At 35.8% G+C, this 24,564-nt stretch overlaps 1 long non-coding RNA gene across 4 annotated transcripts in view; it reads right to left on the bottom strand.

The window, feature by feature from the left end:
- LOC134807806 (uncharacterized) overlaps positions 1-24,564 on the bottom strand; it is a 415,718-nt gene that overhangs the window by 106,256 nt on the left and 284,898 nt on the right. The gene's annotated exons all lie outside the window — the stretch shown is intronic.

Below are 24,564 nucleotides of genomic sequence, written 5' to 3'. Positions count from 1 at the left end.
GTACTTTCAGAAGAGTAAAAGACAGTGACTTGTAGATAGGATTTGAGTATTCACATTCCTCAATTTTTACAATTTCTCTTTATATCTCACATGGTTTATCCATCAGTAGGTCTATATACTAAATATATAAGTCATTTACATAGTTTAATATATAAATGTGAATACATAATGTATAAATGTTTATGTATACATTTATAATGTATAAAATCATATATATAAATATACATTATATATTTATTGATAGGAAATTGTGGGGGCTCACCGAGTAGTTGCACAGCTGTCCCTGCATCTAATGCTACAGCTTCGAGTCCACAGGCATGCAGAAAAGAACATGTGCAGCCTGATTACATAAGCATGAGAAGACACCTAACAAGGTTGGTCTGAAGCCTTTGTCAGTTCTTGTTTGCTTCTCACCTAGTGAAGTATCCTGTAGAAACTGGGTACCTTTTCCATGGTGCTGAACCCACACATACACATAGACACACACACACACACACACACACACACACACACCCCTAACTGAGGAATCATCAGGAATCATAGAAACTGAAGAAAGATCCAGAGACAGAAAGTAGAGCAATTGCAGATCCAGCTGCCACTTCATACCGACAAGGTGAATCAGTAGATCAACAGCAGCAAGGTAGGTATGGGGGTTTTAGAACGTAAAATGTTCCACTGTTTTCTCTCCTTTTTGCATTCTCTCCTCTCTGCATCTCAGATAGAGGGTCTTAGTCCCTTTTAAAAGAGATTCAACATAATTAAGTCTGGTGCAACAGAATATCCTACCTTTTGATTACCTCAAAACCAACTGATAATGGAGTTTAATTACATCTGCAAAATCCCAAAACAGCACTTACACTAGTGTTTGATTGAATAACTAGGAGAAAGTGTGTGTATGGTACATAGTGGCTGCTGCCTTCCTCTGTCTGCCAACTCCTGTGAGACAATCTCCCTTGTAGTCTACTCTAACTAAAAATGACTAGAAAGGGAACTCTGGGGAATATATTTCAGCTCAATCAAATTGACATATCATAAAGCTATCATATATGGCTTTCATGAATCAACAGCAGTGTCCTAAACTTCTTCTGGTTTGAGGGAGACCTCAGGTTCAGATCAACAGCTACTCAAGATGTATCAGTCCATCAGAGTACCTAAATTGTACAGCTGGTGTTTGAAAGCATTGCTTCAAATTTAGTGAGCACCTCTCTTCTAAAGACAGGCACCTCAGATCGAAGCTTCACATCTCGCTTATCCCTTGCTTTCTTGTTTATGCTCTTTGTGTCTTCCAAGTTTTATAGGGCTAATTAATAAAAGTATTGGACTTCAAAATGACCTCTTCAATCTTCTCTTAGTTCTCCTTCCTTTATGCTTCTGACACTAGAATAAGCAAATCAAAATGCTATTGATTTGTTAGAACATTTATACAGGCATCCCAGAACTCTCATGATGTGCTTAACACCACTGATATGAGAAGCCTGGCTTTTTTGAAATATGGTCAATTTGCTTGTGGGATTGCATTGATTGCACAATGATCTGTTCAATTGCTCACTCACTGAACTATGAAGAATCAATCCAGTTAGTCACATAGATATGCCCGTGCTCTCACTAAACAGTGTAAGTGAATTCAGTTTTTATTTAAAGTAGTCATAAAGAGGGGAATTCAGGAAAAAAAGACAGAAATTCACGAGCTATTTGGGAGGAAATCACTCATCCTCTTGCATTCATATGATAGCTTAGGTTGCGATTACAACTGCCTAGTGAATGTGTTATAAAGATAGGGCTACTTGCATGTCCCCAGAATGAACTAATCCTAACCAAATTTATGAAATGGCTTTTTAGTTTTTTATTAGTGCACCAAGTCTGCCCTGTGGACAAATACTGGCAAAAAAAGAATAGTAACTCCAATACATTCTGGTGGGTAGTAGTTAATTATCCTCTACCACATTCTTTCTCTTCAAAACTATTTTGAATATGGTATGAATATGAATATGTCCCATCTCAGCTTGAACACATTTAAAGCCTCATGTTCTGAAGAACCTATTGTAAGGCGGACAAAATACTTATCTGGATTAAATTAATAAAATTAAGTTTTAGTGGTGGAATGTAAAGCATAATTAGCAAGTGAAAATAAACACACAAAACACAATTTGTAGGCAAGATACATTTAAACATTGCTAAGTTGGGACTGTAAGACTGCCTAGAATTTTTACAGTTGTTTCAAATGTGCACATAAGTACTTGATAGGAAGTACGCATCTCTAGATCTAGCAGACAGAGCAGTGAGACAGAAATATCACTGGAAAAGTCATTTAAATTCAGCCCCATAGGAACTTGACCTGTGATAATTAAATCTTAAACCCAAATACTTACATCTCTAAATTGAAGACATGATATTTTCTGTTCTTTTTTTGTTGTGGTTTACTTCACAGAATTTTCTTAGCCCCAAAAACTCAAATAAAATAATACATTGGAAAGAGCCATGGATATTACATTACATTGTATTTAGATGGGTTGATGTCACATTTAAATCTTTGTTACATTATAAGCAGGCAGGGGCATAAAATTCTTGAAGCGGCGGGGCGCGGTGGCTCATGCCTGTAATCTCAACACTTTGGGAGGCCGCAGCTGGCAGATCACCTGAGGTCGGGAGTTTGAGACCAGCCTGACCAACATGGAGAAACCCTGTCTCTACTAAAAAGACAAAATTAGACAAGCACGGTGTTGCATGTCTGTGATCCCAGCTACTTGGGAGGCTCAGGCAGGAGAATCACTTGAACCCGGGACGCAGAGGTTGCAGTGAGCCGAGATCACGCCATTGCACTCCAGCCTGGGCAACAAGAGCAAAACTCTGTCTCAAAAAGAAATTTAAAGCCTTGAAGAATGTGTTCTAATATAATGTATTATTTAATTTACTCATTGTTCACTTGCTAGGTCTTGCATAATCAGTAAGAATGTTCTATTGATTATTGTCTTTAATGCAAATCTTTAAACTACAAAGAGTATAGTGTAAGTTCCAGTTAGGTTCTGTCTGCACTGTCTCAGAAGACATTGCAACTTGGCAGGACTTGAGTGTAGTGCAACACAAGCAGCTTAGCACCTGGTTTCTTAACAACAACCAGCTGTATTGACACTATATGCTGTTGCCATCCCTACCTAAAGTGGGCACACAATTTAAAAGAATGAAAATAATGTAACCTCAAAGCCATACAAAACACTCCATCATAGATGTGGACATGACCATGCAGATTCATCTTCTTTTTCTTCCATGGCTACATGAAGATTATACCAAAAAAATTAAAAGGTATAAATCTGCCAAGATATGAAAAGAAGATAGAGGTCATCAGTTGCTAAGAGATTCAACAAACTTTCACAACAAGACAGAATAAATTATGCGGTATTTGCTAAAGCAAGGGATACTGCATCTTTGATCATGTGACATGAAGAATCAGAAGGAATGGGTGGGGCACTCAGCCCAGCAGAAATCTGGGCAAACTTTCAAGTGCCAGATCCCAAGGAGATAAGCAGGAGACCTGGAGTTGAAAGGAGGGGGATTAATTGAATGTCTGAGTATGAAACAGTTGAACCTTAACCAATCCTTTTCTCGACCTGTGTAGGTTTCTGGACAAGTAAACCTCAGGTGAAATGTCCCACCCAACAAGCTCTAGAGACTAGTGTCATCATTTAAGAGCTTCATGTGAAACACACACACACTCACATATGCACATACAAGGACATACATTCTCATACACATCCAACTGTAAAACAAAATGACAGTTATTTTAAGAAATATGCAGAATAAAAATTAGAGATATACAACATAGATATGTATTGAAATATCACATTGTACCACATAAATATAGACAATTACAATGTGTCAATTAAAAAATAAAGTTAGAACCAAGTGTGGTGGTGTGCACCTGTTGTCCCAGCTACTGGAGAGGCTGAGGCAGAAGGATCACTAGAGGTCAGGAGTCCCAGGCTGCAGTGAGCTATGATCATGCCACTATCTTTCAGCCTGGGTGACAGATCAAAACCCCATCTTTAAAAAAATAATTAATTAATTTTTAAAATTTGTTATTAATCCCCCAAAATAGCTTGTTCTGAAGGAAAAAATTATTTGAGGGAATTTTATTTTAAAGTGATTCTAATATATAGTTTCAGAGAGAATTATGAAAATACCACATCCGTATGAAAAAAGTAAAATTATTTAAAAAGGAAGGGCTACTGGAAATTTAAACCATGATATCCAAAGTAAAGAAAGTCAGAAGAGTCAAAGAAAAGTTTATACATGAGCTACCAATATTTGGGAGCTATGGGAGAAGTGGAACCGGAGAATTCATTTTCTCAGTAGATAGTTTTTAGATATTATGCAAATGATTAAATAAACAGATAACACGTTGTTGACATTATAGCAATGAGAGTAATACCAAGAAAGACACCTGGAACTGAAAGTGTTGCTTTTCATTATAAGCCTTTTTGCACTATTCAATATTTTAAACAACAACAATGCATTGTTTTCATTTTAAAAATAAAAATCATGGGCAAAACATAACATTTTTTATAAATCTATATAGCATATCACACTTTAGGTTTTCAGATAAGACATAATTGATGTGATGATTAATCTCTGTATGAACTCGAATTAATATTGTTTCATGTTTCTGTTATTTTTAGTACCTCTGAATCATTGTCATGAATTAAAAATAATATGCCTAAACCAGGTAATAGAATTTGTATTCACAGGATGCCACAGAAAAAAATTATTATTATTAGAGTTGTTGAATACATCCTATTTCTTTCTTCCTACCAGCGTCGCTTTTAAAGCCACAGAATGATCTCTGTGTTATTGCAGTGATGTGTGGAGCTGAAAGAAAGGGGGACATTGTTAGTTCACATATCCTCTGTCTCAGCAACAAGGCAGGGAAATGCTTTTCCACTACATACCATAGTGAAGTTAATGAAACATCACACAGCTATAAGGAAGTCCTGATAAAAAAGAGAACATGTTTTGCTGTCAAAACAAAGGGTAAATTTTTTATTCATTTTCACAAAGCAAAGAAGACAGCTGGCAAGAATAGTTCCCAATAAGCAAAGAAGACAGCTGCCAAATATTGTTCTCATTGGCTGAGAGCTTCTACATCAAGCCTGAGCTTAAATTGTTTTTTTTCTCAGAAAATTGTATTTCTAAACAAATACTATATATTATTGGTTTTCTTCACCAGTTTGCTGTTATATTTTAAAATATACTGATGGGAGGCATTCTTGCACATCTAACAGGTAGACAAAAAAAAAAGAGATAAAATACATGCTCAAAAGGCAATGACAGTAAGTTCATCTGAAATGTATTTTCAGTTTTTAATTTAAACATAATAATAAAAACCAGTGCTCTGTGGATATCCTTGCCCAGAGGTTTCTGTATGCAAAGAAACTGAACAAAAAAGCCTATAAGAAATACCATTAAGGTAAACAAAGCTATTAGATTTGTATCAAACTAAATACTATAAGATAGACTGTTTGAACATGGGAGAGGAAATGTGGGATTTTGTTATTGTGGTCCTCTTCAAGAATCAGATAAATTTCCAGGTGAATATGATCTTTTGAAGACCAGTCCCATAGTCTTCACACTCTGACATTGTAGAATTAAGAAAACAACTGGCAGAGGCTTCTTGAGGACCTATCTGATTGGATTTATTTTCTTATTCATTCATTTATTTATCTACTTTAACAAAAAATAGTTATATCAAGCATCCTCTATGCTAGGAGTTGTCCTAAGCAATGGAGAATAAGGAAAAGGGTGGATGTACTTAGTCCCCATTGACTGAGTGCTCTGCACTGCTTTTATCACGGGTGGGGAAGACAGAAGAAAAGAAGTATGCAGGTCCTTGAGCTTCCCGTTCAATTGGCAGTCCAGACAGATTCACTATGGCCAGTTAGTGTTGAGTGAACTCATATCAACAAATGCTTGTTTAGACATCTCTCTACGTTAGACTTTGTGTCTGGGCCTGTAATATACCTAAAGATGGCCAATGGTAATATTCAAGATGTCTTTCATCTTGTCTTTCACAGATAGGTGTTTATCAGAAATATTTAAACGTATTCAAGTCTCCCCCATCTTCAAACAAGTATAAACCAGCAAAAGACAGCCGGGCACAGTGGCTCATGCCTGTAATCCCAGCACTTTGGGAGGCCGAGGCTGGTGGATCACGAGGTCAGGAGATCGAGACCATCCTGACTAACACAGTGAAATCCCGTCTCTACTAAAAATACAAAAAATTAGCCGGGCGTGGTGGCGGGTGCCTGTAGTCCCAGCTACTCCAGAGGCTTAGGCAGGAGAATGGCATGAACCTGGGAGGCAGTGGTTGCAGTGAGCCGAGATCATGTCACTGCACTCCAGCCTGGGCGACAGAGCGAAGACTCCATCTCAAAAACAAAACAAAACGAAAAGAGCAAAAGACAAAACAACAAATAAATTTGCCACTTGCTCTGCTCTTGTTCATTTTTCGGAGGGCGTGGGGGTAGGATTGGGGTGTTATTGTTTTCTCTCCTTCTTTAGAAGCCAAACTTGCCAAAAAGTTATTCTTTCCTACATTCAGCTTTCATTATTTCACCTCCTATTTTCTCTTTAATTCAATGTATCATAATTCTCTTTGGCCCTAATTAAGACAAACACAAGCATTCTTGCTAAAATCACTAATTACATGCTGCTGAACCCATGCAACCTATTTTGTCTTTTCTTAACTTTATTTTTCAATAATACATCAAATACTGCCATTATCTACTTCTTAAAATTTCCATCCTTTGTCTTCCATAACTCTGTAGTCTCCTTCTGCTTTGGAAGCTCTTTCTTAGTCTCTTATATCTCATTATTCTCTACCATGGCATTGGATATTGGCATTTCTGAGGCTCATTTCTGGAATTCCCTCTTCTTTTCTGCTTCCGTGTTCTCCCTAGTTGAACTTATCTGTGTCTATGGTGCAGTTACTCAATTCTGATGATTTCTAAACTATTATTTCTCTCACAAACCTCTTAATCACCTGAAGAGTTAGGTACACAATCTGGCAAAATGTTTCACTCAGACGTTTTGAGATTACATCAGAAGGAAGTGTCCCCAAACTGAATGCATGCTTTCCCTGGTGGTTTTCTCCAACTCTCTGTTCATCTCTGCAAGTGGCATTAACATTCATCCAATTGCCCAAGATAAAAACCTGAATTATCCTTGAAACTTCTTTTTCCCTCTCTTCTTATACACAACTTGTAACATAGGCCTATTGCTTCTATCTCATAAAACTATTTTGAATGTGTCCACTTCTCTCTTTCTCCATGAATACCCTTTTATATATGGTAATAGACATATTGATGGTCTCTTATCATCCAATTCCATGTCATTAAAACTTATTATTCATTTTATAGCCAGAGACGGCATATACATATGCATATTTTATTGTTAATCTCCTGCTTAAAACTCTCAAATTGTTTTTCAAATGCCTAAACAAGGCCTGTAATTTTGCTGTGTAAACCTTGGTGATGATGGAGATCGTGCCCAAGATTTGTAGGTTCTTGAGTTTATCATCTCTCTATTTGTTTCACCCATTCAATAAACAATTATTTAGTTCCTGATATATAAAATGAATTGTGCTATGCACTAAAAATATACTGCTGAGAAAGAAAGATAGCATGGAAAACCTTCATAAAAATTGTGTTCTCAGGTAGAGGAGCAGTGGTGATGTAATTGTCTAATTTGTTACTCTGATAGAGGACACTCCCATAGAAAATAAAATCACTTTACTTGCTCTCATAAGACATCAGCTCCAAGTAGTGGTGTGTTTCCCCAGAGCTAAGGATCACTGTAAAATGAGAGTTCCTCTTAGTCTTAGATAAAAGAACACTTAACTGACCTGGATAGATCCTTCATTTTTCTGGAACCAGTTTGGTTTTTCCACATATAATACACTTCCCTGTGATACTGAGCATGCCTCAAGTCCATCTTCGCATACCATTCTCAAAGGCCAATGCAAATAAAGCAACATAACTGTAGAAAGTGTGAGTTCAGAAACTAGAATCTAAAATAAAGTAGGAATTCTTTCTGGACAAAACAATTTTTAAGATTTTTTGTTCCTTTCACATTCAAACTCTGGCCCATAAAGTCCAATATTTTTCCATTATTTGAATCATGTCAGAGCCCCTCCTTGGCAGAGATGAGGTGGTGTGTATGTGGGTAAAAGATTTAGATTTCATATATAATATATACACTTAGAGAGAGGACAGAGTAGTTAACTATTATATAAAAACATGACAAAGATGAAAAGAGAATCATAATGAATATGTAGGTAAGCCCACTGATGGAAAATTTAAAAAAAACAAAACAAGAAACTCATATAATTGGAGTGGAGGAAAAGAGATTTTGTTGAATATAAAGATTGACATGTACTTAGGGAACCAGATCATAATTATTCTGAGCAGCACATAAAGAAATATGGATTTTATTCAAAAGGCAATTAAGAGGTTTATAGATTTTTTTTATAAGATAGTACAATAAGACAAAACCTCGGAAAACTGCTTAAAATTCAGAAAATTAATATTTGTACTAGACAGTCAATTGAATATTTTATATTAAAAAAACTATTGGTTCCATTAGGGAAGCCTAGAGGCAAAATTTCAGACTAGAAGACAATTTTTGTGTGTAGAATAAATGTAAATAATAAAGCATCCTGTTGGGCTACTCTTGTCAAAATTTCTAAATTCTACTGTTTGATTTAGCATCCTTCCTTCTCCAAGCAAATCCTGAAATGTAGTCATTATTTTTACCAGTCTTGCTTCACTATTCTTCTCAATCTCTGGACATGTCCTGGTCATCTCTGTATCTGTATTTTAATCATTGAATTTGCCTTCTCCTAATTTTTGCTAATCAGTGAGTTTCTTCCAAGCCTGCCTCAAACCACATTTTCTCATTTAACATTGACTAGCTTTATTTTGAATATCACCCTATGAAGTGCTTTTTTGTTTGTGCTTGTTGTTTCTACGTCAATTTTATTATGTCTTCTTGTTTTTATTTCCTCATAGCAGCAAGTACAATGCTGGGCACAGAAGAGGCATTTAAATTAATAAACAAATTATCTACCACTTCTAAATTAATGATTTATTTTACCTGGTATGAGTCATTGTGTGATATTCAAAATAAAAGAAGTTGTCAGGAGCTTTGAAAAATTTAAGATGTGGCTGAATGAATAAAAAAATCAGAAAGCAAGAAAAACCAAAAACAATGACGTTTATCTCATTGTTTAAATCTCTTCATGGTGGTAAGTTTCACAAGAAATGTTCCTGAAACCTTTTATTTTCTAGTTAGTGCTGTAGAAAAATAACACAGATTCCTAGTAGGCCTAAAAAGATTTCTGTTTTTTTTTTTTTAATTTTAATATAGCAAAGAGTTTAATTTCCAACCTATATAATCCCCAACATGGCATTTTCTTCTTTAGCTCTGGAAGCTATTCTCCTCCTCAGTTCCCATGCTAATTAATTAATGCACTAATTTATATTTCAAAAATATGTAATTTCTCACAAACTCTGGTAGGACCAAAAAAAGAGCCAAATCACAGTGTGGGAGCAGTGGCTTACACCTGTAATTTTAGCACTTTGGGAGACCAAGTGGGGAGTATTGCTTGAGGCCAGGAGTTCAAGACCAGATTGGGCAACATAATGAGACCCTGTCTCTATCATTTAAATAAATAAATAAATAAATAAATAAATCACAGAGCCTGACCTGAAATCTAATAAGCTGTTCTTATTGTTTCTTAACATTTCAATTTTTTAGCAGCTATAATAATGAGTCAGATGGTACTTTTGGAATTTATCTGCTAACACATTTTAAGATCCACCCTTCTTTCTTCCCCTTCTGCCCGTATCTGGGGAAGCTGAAAAGAAAGTTCAGTTGCTCTGGGAAATTCCAAGCATGCGAGACCCTGCCTTTGCACAAGAACTTTCACCCCAACCTCAACCCCAACTCCTCATTTACTGTAAAAAGCCCAAGCCACCAATTTCCCATCCCTGCTCTCTAGACCTATTTTTAGATCAGCTTGGAGAATCTGATTGCTCTCCCCCAAAGCCACATTATGTGAATAAAAATCTATCCAATTTTTTTGTGTGTAGCATTATAAGTCTTGACATCCAAATCAAATTTTAGGTGGGAGTCCCTCTCATTTCTAGGGAGTGGTATAACAATGGATTTTCTTAATTTTCAGAACTTTTCTCCAGAATAATTCTTTATTTTTCTTAAAGTAAGTCTATGATACACTTCAGGACTCTCATTTTCTTGAGGGTTCAGGTTCCTGATGAATTTCTTTATTTGCTGTCAGCTAAGTCAAGAGATACGATTTTAAAATAATAATTTATACTGAAATATTATGTGTTGCTTTACTTGGGGTAATTTTTTAAAATAAGCTAGTTTGTTTTATGGCCAGAAGCAGAACACCCTTGCCATGTCTTAGAAACTATTGCAGTATCCTCCATCATTGATAGTAAAAAAATATTTTCAGAGTACAGGAATTAATATTTGTTTCATAATTTATAAATTTAACTTAAAATCCATCATAAAATATATATACATAAAAATTGGCCTACCAACTTTCCGTCAAACTTCTGATAACTTGTATTTTATTTCATAGGTATAGAAAATCTATCAGTCTATATATGCATGTGCATTCATACATATTTGTAAGTTGTATGTATAAATATAAATTAAATATGTTTTTTCCCAAAACATTTATAAGGAAAAGAATTTAAAGTTAGCTTACATTTTATATAAAGAAAGCAGTTTATAATAGCACAGGGATTTAGAAACCTAAAGGGCTAATAAGAATGACAAAAGTAAGGGAAACACTGCTGTATTTTATTCTTTCTACCAGGTTTTGAAAAATCTGTTTAAGTACTCTAACCTTGTCTTTTCAATTTCAGGTCTTCAGAAGCTTGTTTTTATTGGTAGTTCAGACCTGTTAACAGGCCATGCAATACGATTGATGATCTCAATTTACCTGATTCTCTATTTTCACCTCTAATTTTTTTCTCTAAGACCTGCATTCCAGTAATAGACTTTACTTCAATTCTCTAAAATGTGCTATGGACTATAAAGCCCTTTCTTCTACTATTCTTCGTGCTGTAAAGGAAAGTCCTTCTTATTTCTGGCCTACTAAATCCTACTCATAATTGAGCTTTTGACTCAGCCCTTCAGGAAAGAGAAAATCCCCAATATCTTTCCCAACAGCACCAGCTATCTCCTTTGGTATGTATAAGGAAATTACATAGGCCTCTATTACAGCCCTTGCCAGGTCAAATAGTAGTTTTTCATCGATGAGTAGGTATTCCATACTGTTCCCTTAAATCCAAATGGTAAGTCTTTATTTCACAACCATCAGTAAAGAACCCTAGCACAATGCCTTGTACACACAGCAGATAATCAATAAATATTTGGGACCATATACAAAAATTAACTCAAAATGGATTAAAAACTTAAATGTAAGACCTGAAGTTATAATAATCTTAGAAGAAAACATAGGAAAAACTCTTCTGGACATCAGCATGGGTGGCATGTATGACTAAGTCCTCAAAAGCAAATGCAACAAAAACAATAACAAATAGGACTTAATTAAACTAAAAAAGCTTCTGCATAGAAAAAAAAAAGAAATCATACAGAATGGGAAAAATTATTTGCAGACTACGCATGTGACAAAGGGCTAATATCCAGAATCTACAAGGAACTCAAACAACCAAACAATTAAAAAAATAAAAAATAAAAATAAAAAGTGGGCAAAGGACATGAACAGACATTTTTCGAAAGAAGACATGCAGGCAGCCAACAAGCAGATTAAAAAATGTTCAATATCATTAATCATCACAGGAATTAAAATTAAAATCACAATGAATTACCATCTCACAGAAGTCAAAATGGCTATAATTTTAAAAGTCAAAAATCAACAGATCTTATTGAAGAAGTGGAGAAAAGGGAATGCTTATACACTAGTATGGGCATGAAGATTAGTACAACCTCTAGGGAAACCAGTATGGAAATTTCTCACATAACTAAATATGGAACACCATTTGATCTCGCTAGTCCACTAGTGCGTATCTACCCAAAGAAAAATAAATTGTTTTATCAAAAAGACAACTGCACTTATACATTTATTGCAGCTCTATTTACAATAGCAAAGCCATGGAATCAACCTAAGTGTCCATTAATGGATAATAAGATAAAGAAATAGTATCTATCTATCCATATATGTATGTATATGTGTGTGTATATATATATATATATATACACATATATATAAAATAGATAAACACACACACACACACACTCACACCCCATGGCATACTACTCAACCATAACAAAAAATAAAATCATGTATTTTACAGCAACATGGATGGAACTGGAGGCCATTATTCTAAGTGAAATAATTTAGAAATAGAAAGTCAAATACCACATGTTTTCACTTATAATTAAGAGCTAAACTATAGGTACTTATGGATATACAGAATGAAATAACAGACATTAAAAACCCCAAATGGGTGGAGCACGGTGGCTCACGCCTATAATCCCAGCACTTTGGGAGGCCAAGGCAGGGGGATTACGAGGTCAGGAGATCAAGACCATCTTGGCTAACACGATGAAACCCCTTCTCTACTAAAAGTACAAAAAATTAGTCAGGTGTGGTGGCGGGCACCTGTATTCCCAGCTGCTCGGGAGACTGAGACGGGAGACTCGCTTGAATCCCGGAAGCAGAAGTTGCAGTGAGCTGAGATCACGCTACTGCACTCCAGCCTGGGTGACAGAGGGAGACTCTGTCTCAAAAATAAAATAAAATAAAATAAAAAATAAATAAACTCCAAATGGTGGAATAGTGCAAGTGGGATAAGGGTTGAAAAATTACTTATTAGGTACAATGTTCACTACCGGGGCAATGAGTACATTACACGGCCAGACTACACCACTACACAACATATCATGTAATAAAACTGCACTTGTACTCCATAAATCTACCAAAAAAATTATAAGAACATTCTCTTTTAATATAAGAGCTATATGAAAAGGTTTCATTTATCTTTCATAAAAGCTTAACTTTTAAAATGTTTTATTAAGTACATTTGGGTAGAGGACTGTTTTAATGGAATTAATTTACTTAATAGCTTAACACAACACTCATTAGGTATTTTTCCTCTAGAGCCACAAATGCTTTCTCGATGACGGTGTCTAAAGGGGCGGAGTATAGGCTGTAAGAAGCATAAGCTTTCTCTTCTATGTAAAAAAGAGTTAATGTAGAAAGTCTCACTGTCATTCTTTCAAATGCCTTCTTATAAAGTTGGCTCTTAGTTGGTATCTGAGAACTTAGCTTTCAGGTTTCCCACCATGCTCAGTACTGATAAGAGTGAATGACCATGTCTGAACTCTTTGTACAAACAGTATGATTTATACTAAACATTGGTTTTTCTTGTGGCAGCCTGCAATTTATGCACGTGCCAGCAGGAGCTACCTACTTGACTAGACCCCAGCAAAAATCCTGAGTAATAAGTCTTTAATGACCTTCCCTAGCTGTCAACATTTCACAAATGTCACAACTCATTGCTGGGAAAATTAAGTGAGTCCTATATGACTCTATGACTCCACTGGGAAAAACCCTTAGAAACATGTGCCTGGATTCCCCAGGACTTCACCACCCTATGTGCTTTTTTTTTTTTTTTTTTTTTTTTTGGCCATTTTGCTTTTAAGTGCATCTGCCACTGTAAATCATAGTCATGAGTAGGACAATATGTTGAGCCCACCTAGTGAATAACCTAACCAGGAGGGTCTTGGGAACCTCCAACAATTTCAAACCATGTCTTCCTCCCTAATACTTTCTTATTTTTGTCCTCACTTAAAGCCACCTTATATCTGCTCTCCAAATTTTATTTCCACTTCCTTTTTATCTTCCTTTTTCTTTCTTCTCTCCATAGAAAACAGGACCTGTTAGCTGTACACTTCCCTGAAACTTGATCCATTTACATATTGAATCTTACACTGAACTATGAAAACTCACTGATTTATTCAATAAGCATGTAACAGGCATTTGTTACATTCCAGGCTCTGGAAAACAAGCTCAGTAATAGAGTCTTATTCAGTCACCTAAACCTTACATTCAAATGAGGAAAACAAATTAGTAAGAAAGCAATTATTTTGTTGTGGCTATATACTGCATTATGAAAAACCACCCCAAAAGCTATTGGTTTCAAGTATCAATTTTATTTTGCTCATATTTTGTAGGTCAGACATTTAGGAGCTTAGCTGAACGATAGGTCTCTGGTGCATGTGGTGTCAGCTGCAGCCTCATGACCAGAAGACCCACTTCCATAATGGTTTTTTTCACTTACTTGATTGACATCTTATTGTGCCTTGGCTTCTCTCTTTCTCTCTTTACCTAGCATCTCAATTGCCATGTAAATGTGGCTTAGGCTTATTACCACATGACGAACCCAGGACAATCACAATTCTTACAAAGAGGCTGGTGTCCAACTGGCAGCAATCACAGCTGCCAGAGGCCTCTTAAAGGATCTTCTCATAACTGGCATAGTGTCAACTCTGACATGTTCTATTAGTCAAGTCAGTTGCAAGTCCTGCCCAGATTCAAGGAGTACAGATATAGACCCCATCTCTTTATAGGGGTTTGGCAAGTCACAGTGCAGAAAAGCTTATTGAATGGGAGCTATTGTGGCCGGCATTTGGGGAAATGCAAACTACCCCATATTGCATTGAGGATCAAGTTTTACACAGATTTAAAAATGGTTTGTCGGAGAACGGAGAACGTACCTTAGAACAATAAAGTTCAGTAGTTTTCCTGGAAGAAAAATGGGTTGAATCCTAATGAAGGTACCAGAGGCGAATATGTTCTAGGCTGAGATGGCACTAAGGTAAGACCCAGAGGTGTGAATGAACATTTTTATTTCTAAACTTAAACAATTCCTGGAATTGTCTTTTTTTGGAGAGTAGGTTTCAGTGGCGTGATGGGAGGTGTGGCTGATGAGGGTAACAGTGCATGTAATGGGCTTTCTATAATCTCCTAGCACTGGGATCTGCAGTCATGTTTTGTAAAGGGCCAGAGAGTAAATATTTTAGGCTTACAAGCCAAGAAACAGATCAAGGATATTGTGTAGGCAATTATATAATCACTTACAGTATAATGATTGTTTAAAGGTAAAAATGATTCTTAGCTTCCAGAGCTTAACAAAACAAGTGGTGAGTTAGATTTGGCCCATGGGTCATAATTTGCTAACTCCTGCTGCAAAAGGTTTTGAATTTTAGTCTACAGGCAGTCATTAAAAAGATTTTATTTAGCAGAAACATATGGTCAGAGGTGAATTTTGAAAAGATCAATCTGGTATCATCATGGGAATAGAGGCAAAACTAGTGACTGTAATGAGTTTCTGCTAGCGAAGAAGTTGTTGAAGCAATCTAAGTGGATATGATAGTTATCAGAACTAAAAAAGTACATTGAGTAGAGCTTTGTATCTCCTTAGAGATGCCATACATCGAAGTGTGAAGAAAGAGTGGTTAATGAAGAATAACTTGCAGTTTCTTATGTATTTCTTATGTATAAAATTGGGCATTACTCATGAAATGCCATTAAAAAAAAAGCCCAGGAGGAGATGTAGGTAGAGATGATGGGTTATGACTTAAATATAACTAGTTATTTTTAAAGTCCATGAATAAACCAGATATGGAGATATATTTTCTGTAGTTATTCATTAGTATGTGTTTATGTTTTGGGGAGAGCTCTTATTGGTCATAAAGATGTGGAAGTCATTAATCTATTAACAATAACTGAAACCACAAGAATGACTAGCCTTACCAAATGTAAAGATGCAAACTGGAATTTAAGGAGTCCACATCTTTCCTACAATATTATTAGACATGTATGTTTGTATTCCAGAATTGCTTAATTCAGAATGTCCCTTTTTAGCTTACATGTAGTTCTCCCTGGTAGCAACTTTACGCTTTAATAGCATTGATTCTTAGATTTCCATTTGTTGCAATTACTTAGACAAGCCTTTTTGTGATTGATTTAAACCCTTACATTTAACATAATGCACCTAAAATTTGGTTAGTTGTCTGTAATCTTAATATGTCTACACCTTAGACTGGTATTGATAATATGTCTCATTTTCACATATCTTTAATCTTTGACTTTCTGAAAAGGTATTTTAAATAAATGGCTCAAATCATGATACACAATTAGTTCCAGATTGCAAAGAATTATCCCCAACTACATTCTAAAAATTATCGTATGCTCTGTGTGACTGAGAATAGCAAAAGTCTGTTTTGACAGTAATGTTTCTCAGAAAGAAAAGACAAGAATGAGTCCAAAAGAATGTCTCACTTTAACAGTTTCTTATCATGCCATATTACATAAGGCCTAGTATTGCTAAATGGAGGTCCTATAAAATTAATTTTCTTGTATACACTTGTTCTTACAACAAATATTGATCAAGCGACTTCTGTATTAGTCTTACCAAATCTTCATATATAATTCCACAGGGTCAAGCTGATATTCTATATTAAGTTGTGGCCTGATTGGTTTGTTTTATTTTAGCCACATTTTGTAATGTGACCCTCACATCATCCTTGAAAAGAAGACAAAATACATAGAAATCTATAGTAAGTGGAAATCTATGGTATAGAAGTGATAAATGGCTACAGACCCTGAAAATATTCCCCTTCACCCTGAGACTTGCACAGGTTGATAACTACTGGTCAATGATTCCTTCCTTGGCACTGAAGTATGTTCTGGACTTTTTTAAAGATGAAGGTCAGACTGACTTACATGGAAGAAAATGAACCAAATGTTGTGTATCGGAAATAAACTCTAATTAGTTTCCAAAATGTAATGTTTATAGACAAATGCAACTTCTAATTATAAAGTACTGGTTTTTTTTTGGCAATCATTGGAACAATTATTTTCATTAACTGTTATTGAGTGGAAGACCACATAACATTAGAGCCATTAACTGGCACAATGCAAAATAGATTTGACTTTCCTTCTCAATGAAACCAGACATCTTGAGAGGGTTGAACTAACTAAACAATTGTTTGAGGACTCCTGAGAAAGTAGTTTATAGTCAGGTAGAAGGTACATAGGGCCAGACTAGTATAAGAAATTTGTTTTATTAATACTAAGCATATTGGCCTACTAAATTTCTATAGTAAAAATATTTATGTGTAAAAATAGGAATAATCATGTAGTGTAAGGAATGATGTTTCAGCATCATTCCTTCAAATCCTTCCATATCTTCAAATCTTCTGTTTTGAGTATCCATCATTTACTGGGCTTCGCCAATATTAAGATTTGTCTCTTTGTGTTTGAAACATTGGTATTTGACATTTATTTCCTCCTTTCTGTCTAAGTAACTAGTGCTTATAACTAATAGGCACTAGGCCTAATATCTGGGTGATGAAATAATCTGTACAACAAACATGTATGACATGAGTATATCTATATAACAAACCTGTCCTTTCTGCCCTCTTCATTGGGTCCTTTCTTATTTCTGTGCTACATCCAGGTGCTATAATTTCTCACCTACTTTTGATAGGTCTTGTGAAGGTATTTTCATGTATGTATAGTTGTTCAAATTGATGTTTCTGTGGGGGTACTAGCAGTGGAATGTCCTATTCTTCCATCTTGCTGATGCCTGATCTCTCTTTTCTCTTAAACCTGGACATACAGTATTTAGAAGCTGGAGATGAATGGATACTGCTTCCTGAATGACCCATACAGATTATGACTTGACTAAGAAATACCACTATTGGTTAAGCCATTGACATTAGGGGATGCTTATTTCAGCATTTGCCATTATTTGCTCAGACAAACGCAACTTTTCACTTGCCATTATTAGAGTAGAAATTGAGTAACTGTCATGCTTATTTGCAAACGTGTATCAGATTTACCTGGACACTTTTGAAGAGAATGAACATCTAGCCCAGTCCAATTAGGTTGACGGTGAATGCATAATGGGCATGTGTGTGTCTCAAAAAACTTACATATACATTAGTCCCCCCTTATCCAAGGGTCATACATTCCAAGACTCTCAGTGGATGTGCAAAGCCACAGAAGATAGTGAACCCTATATGTACTATGTTTTCTCCTATACACATGCCTATGATAAAGCTTAAAATTAGGCAGAGTAAGAGATTAACAACAACAATAATAAAATGAAACAATTATAACAACATCTCAGCATCACTACTCTTGTGCTTTAAGATAATAATTGAGTAAAATATGGAACACAAGCACTGTGATACCAAACAGTTGATGTCATCAGCAAGACAGCTACTATGTAGCATATACAGCATGGTTATGCTAAACAAAGGGATGAATGGAACAGGATGGGGCAAGATTTCATCACATTACTCAGAAGAGTGCACAATTTAAAACTTACGGATTGGGACGGGCATGGTGGCTCATGCCTGTAATCCCAGCACTTTGGGAGACCAAGGCAGGCGGATCACCTGAGGTCAGGAGTTTGAGACCAGCCTGGCCAAAATGGTGAAATCCCTTCTCTACCAAAAATACAAAAATTAGTCGGGTGTGGTAGCAGGCACCTGTAATCCCAGCTGCTCAGGAGGCTGAGGCAGGAGAATCGCTTGAACCCAGGAGGCAGAGGTTACAGTATGCCAAGACTGCGCCACTGCACTCCAGCCTGGGCAACAAGAGTGAAACTCTGTCTAAACAAAACAAAACAAAACAAAGCAAAACAAAAAAACCTTATGGATTGTTTATTTCTGGAATTTTCTATTTAATATTTTTGGACCACAGTTGCTCATGAGTAACTGAAACCACAGAAAGTGAAACCACAGATAAGAAAAGGTACATAATTCTGATCCTTATTTATGGTCAGGAATTTCTCTCTAAATTTCTTATCGTAGGAGTATATTATCCTTCATAAAGACCAGCTTAAATCAATCATTTCAAATTCATTATACATATATTCACAGCTATCACTTGGTATTCTTATAATTTAAAATAATTATGATTGACTTATTCTAGGTCAAAATTCTAGGTAGCATACTTCATGCATAGTCATTATCAGAAGTAACTTCCAATAAATATTTTAGATAAAAGGAAAATCCAATCTAATATGGTCACCTGGCTCACCACTTTGCTGAAGGTTACTCAGTTTTCTAAGATGCAATTTAGACTTATATATCTTACATTTACTTTTCATCTTAAAAATTTCTGCCAAATAATAATGAATAAATTTAGCCTGCTTGGTATGATACAAAGAAAGGCAGTCTTCTTAATCCCATATTTCATCTCAGAAACTGACTACATTTGTTGAGGACACAAAAAGACAAGGAAATATTGGGATGACAAGGCTACACAAAATATCTCTGATGAGTCAGTGGATCCAAAACATACCTACATAATACATAAAGATATAGATGGAAAATCCCTTATGTTAACTGCAGGTTAAATCATCAGAGACATCCTTTATTAATTTACTTTTTTATACATTCAAAATTCAAAAATATCTATCGTGTAACTCCTATTTTTCAGGTCTAGGATTTGCTAGTAGAACAATGACTATAGCGTCTTTCCTTTTTAATGAGATAGAGTTCACAATATGTTTGCCATCTGGTATCAAAGAGTAGGCAAAGAACTTAAAAGTAAGAAAGATGTTCTGGCCGGGCGCGGTGGCTCACACCTGTAATCCCAGCATTTTGGGAGGCTGAGGCAGGTGGATCACGAGGTCAGGAGATCGAGACCATCCTGGCTAACACGGTGAAACCCTGTCTCTACTAAAAATACAAAAAATTAGCCTGGCGCGGTGGTGGGCACCTGTAGTCCCAGCTACTCGGGAGGCTGAGACAGGAGAATGGCGTGAACCCGGGAGACGGAGCTTGCAGTGAGCCAAGATCCCGCCACTGCACTCCAGCCTGGGTGACAGAGCGAGACTCCGTCTCAAAAAAAGAAAGAAAGAAAGATGTTCTGACCTCAAGTTTGGAGAAAACGAGTTGTAGGTTGTGGGACCCATCGAAAATAGTCCATTCTTTGTTTAACAAAGACAGTATCAAGATAGCAAGACAGGAGCTCAAGCCAGGAAAAATTTGAAAAAAGAACTAAAATGTAAACCCATACACTTGCATTTTGTTGCTGTTTATGCTATTCTTTATGTTTATTGTTCACAAATAATTTTTTAAAATCAGCACTAGAAAAGTAATAAAAATTTGGAAAAGAAGAGGAATAGGGACTATTGGTGTAGGTAGTTTGTTAAATGGCTCTAGTCTGATGGGTTGGAAGGCTGTGGAAAAAAGGCTCAATCAGAATCATTATTACAGTTTGTATGCAAAAGAAAAACAGGGTGAAATCAAGAAGAACATTTTATATTTTTGTAAGTGTGTAGGTAATTTTTAATGAGTTGAAGTGTAGTTTTATGCAAAGATATATCAGAACTGAGTGTTTTGTATTGCTGAGTTGTACATGTCAAAGTCATCAGCAAAAAGTTTTAATTTTGAAGTGTACGACAGAGGATAACAATTGTTAACCAAGGCCTTTAGACAGTCACATACATCCATGGGACATCACTAACAATGCGATGGGTTTCTCACCAGGTTCTATGCAAAATCAGTAGGTATGTGTCACCTTATTATGGTAAGTAAAACTTGAGCAGTAATGACAATCTGCTTTCCTTATTTTGAGACTAGTCTAGATCACAGCCACTGACTCCACCTGATTTCTCTCATAGCTCTTGTCTCTGCCACTTTATTAAGCTGGAATGTGTGATGTCCTATGGCATAAGATTAAATGGTATAATTCATGTGGAAGCTCTGAAAGCTGTAGACTGCACATTAGTTATTGCACTGCATTATTCATGAACAAATGTGATGTTTCAGACCAAACAAGCTGGACAGTGGGTTGCTTGTTATTTTGTTGGCACTAAGAATGAATCTCTGCTTAGTATTTTTTTCCAAACGAGTTGCTTTAAGAGCCCATATTTGGGGAGTTAGAGATTATCCCTCCAGGGAAAACAAGTGTTCTATTTGAAAATCCTCTTGGGAAGTTAACACACTAACTAAGCTACCACCTATTTTCATTTTAGAATAAAATACTGTATTTTTCTTTCCCTTTGATAGCAAAATACTGAAGAATGTAAGATGCTATAGGACAAAATTCAGTAAGTTTGTGTAGCAGTGTAGACTTTTCTAGAGAAAGAGTAGATGACTGCCCTTGGGCAGCAGGAAAAAATTAGTGTGAATGAGCCCTGGTCAGAGTCAGAAGAATCCTCTCTGCATCTTGGCCTTGCCACCAACTGCTTTTATAACCTCGGAGGCATCTACCTTTCATTCTAGATGTACACATTTTAATAGCAATATTGCCAAAGTTTGAAAATTCTAAGCAGTTTAGAATATATGAGAAAATTCTAAGGAGTATTTACCTCTGTGCAAATAATGTAACCATACACAGCTTTAAGGTCATTTATTTCCCTAAACTTGACATTTCACATCTACTAGTTCTAATAGTATATGAATTTCCATTTTGTCTATTTTTTCTAATTTATTATTTATTCTAAATCGTGAAGTATAATTAAACCAGGCTAATTATTAACATGTTATTGCTTCATATTAAATATAATCGAACCTTCTTAAATAGCAAATACAAATTATTTTCCAGATAATTACATTTTTAAAAAGGACTCAAATAAACCTTAGTAAACATTGCTTCCATGATTAGATGAAAATGAGTAAGAAACATACAGATTAAGTGGCTTTAAAGAAAAATAAAAGAAGCACTACAGGAAGAAGGCTTTTTGGTTTTAAAGTTTAAGATGTGGATAATACTAGATTTATTCTAGTTAGCATGTGCTTTTCACATTAAACGAAAAAAGCAAAACTAAAATTTTTACAAAGAATTTTTTTCACAGGCATTTTTTAGGTTTATCTCTGATGTTTTGATTAGATTGATTTGATTGAGAAAAATTATGTTTTACAGTAATTTTTTTCAGAAGAAATTCAGCTTTACTTTACATGTGTTATTTCTTCTTTAAGCCATCTCTCTGTCCTCTTCCTTAAGCCACTTTCTTATGTTTCACTGTTTCCTGTTATACCTCATTGGGTTCTGATTACAAGGCAAAGATCAAGTAGTCAAAGGGAGGAATTCAAATTTTAGATTTGCTTTTTTTGTGCATCATTTACTACCATGTTCACTCATCCCACAGAATGTACAGTGTTTAAGGTCTTGTGTTACGGCTTTTCCAGTTTTATCAGGGCATAATTGACAAACATTATATCCGTTTAAAGTGTACTCTTGGTTGGATGCAGTGGCTCACGCCTGTAATCCCAACACTTTGGGAGGCCAAGGCAGGCGGATCACGAGGTCAGGAATTCGAGACTAGCTTGGCCAACTTGGTGAAACCCTGTCTCTACTAAAAATACAAACATTATCTGGGCATAGTGGTGCACACCTGTAATCCCAGCTACTCAGGAGGCTGAGGCAGGAGAATCACTTGAAGCCAGGAGTCAGAGAGATTGCAGTGAGCCAAGATCATGCTACTGGACTCCAGCCTGGGCGACAAGAGTGAAACTCCATCTCAAAAAAATAAATAAATAAATAATGTGTACTCTTTGTTTGTTGTTACTAATTTTGGTTGCCTAAATTATGTTAAACCTATGTGAATATAACCTCTGGGCCTATAAGACTCCTTTTAGGTACTGAATTCAGCACCATAGCATGCATTGAATACCATGAGAAAAGAGACTTTCTTGTGTATATGCACCAATGGTCTTAGTTTCTGAAAGAACCTCCACAAATTCTTGCACACATAACAGACATTTCTGCTACTGACCACGTATTCAGGTCATTGTGCTAATCCTTCTCTTATACTTTATAATTTGATATCTTGCTTTTGGACGTTTGAGTCTGCTCAACAGTGATCACCTTTCTGCTCACCCCCTATATCTCCTTGTGTTTCAGTGATCCAGAAGCCAATCTGAGCCTGAATCTACTTCTCACAGGTTGTGCTATAGCTAGGCATCCATTGTTGTCACTACAAAAAACAAGACCTGAGGAAGCAAGACTTCAGCATGTACTTTAAGTAACAATTTTGAATCCATGTCAAATGGATTCTAAATATAGCATGGTACACTTAAGACAGTTAATAATAACATATATTTATTAAATTACTGCCCAGGCATGATAATCAGTACATTTTATACATCTTACCACTTACTTTACATGGCAATATTAAAATACTTACTTAAAATTAGGAAACTGAGACATAAAAAGATTAAATAACCTTGCCCAACCATCTAGCAGTGTCATAGAACTGGTAAATAAAATGTTTAGATCAATCATAATGATTAATTCTGACACCAAAGTCTACGCTCTGGTCCTTTAAATATATAGATATACATAGACCTATAAATATAGATATAAAGAGAATTTAGCAGAATGATTTATAATCCTTTGGATATATACCCAGTAATGGGATGGCTGGGTCAAATGGTATTCCTAGTTCCAGATCCTTGAGGAATTGCCACACTGTCTTCCACAATGGTTGAACTAGTTTACAGTCCCACCAACAGTGTAAAAGTGTTCCTATTTCTCCACATCCTCTCCAGCACCTGTTGTTTCCTGACTTTTTAATGATCACCATTCTAGCTGGTGTGAGATAGTATCTCATTGTGGTTTTGATTTGCATTTCTCTGATGGCCAGTGATAATGAGCATTTTTTCATGTGTCTGTTGGCTGCATAAATGTCTTCTTTTGAGAAGTGTCTGTTGATATCCTTCACCCACTTTTTGATGGTGTTTTTTTTTTCTTGTAAATTTGTTTGAATTCTTTGTAGATTCTGGATATTATTCCTTTGTCAGATGAGTAGATTGCAAAAATTTTCTCCCATTCTGTAGGTTGCCTGTTCACTCTGATGGTAGTTCCCTTTGCACACGTATGTTTACTGCAGCACTATTCACAATAGCAAAGACTTGGAACCAACCCGAATGTCCATCAATAATAGACTGGATTAAGAAAATGTGGCACATATACACCATGGAATACTATGCAGCCATAAAAAATGATGAGTTCATGTCCTTTGTAGAGACATGGATGAAGCTGGAAACCATCATTCTCAGCAAACTATCACAAGGACAAAAAACCAACCACCACATGTTCTCACTCATAGGTGGGAATTGAACAATGAGAACACTTGGACACAGGAAGGGGAACATCACACACCGGGGCCTGTTGTGGGGTGGGTGGAGTGGGGGAGGGATAGCATTAGGAGATATACCTAATGTGAATGACGAGTTAATGGGTGCAGCACACCAACATGGCACATGTATACATATGTAGCAAACCTGCCTGTTGTGCACATGTACCCTAGAACTTAAAGTATAATAAAAAAAAATTTTTTTTAAGTGTTAGCTAATGGGCTATCAACAAAATAAAAAATAAAGAATTTAAGTACTTAAAGATATGGATGCTAATATATAATTTTCATCATACAAGTAATACTTCCTTCTTTTTTTTTTTTTTTTTTTGAGACAGAGTTTCACTCT

Source organism: Pan troglodytes, chromosome 12 (assembly GCF_028858775.2).
Source record: "Pan troglodytes isolate AG18354 chromosome 12, NHGRI_mPanTro3-v2.0_pri, whole genome shotgun sequence".
Classification (NCBI taxonomy): domain Eukaryota; kingdom Metazoa; phylum Chordata; class Mammalia; order Primates; family Hominidae; genus Pan; species Pan troglodytes.
This window is presented reverse-complemented; position numbering and strand designations above follow the sequence as displayed.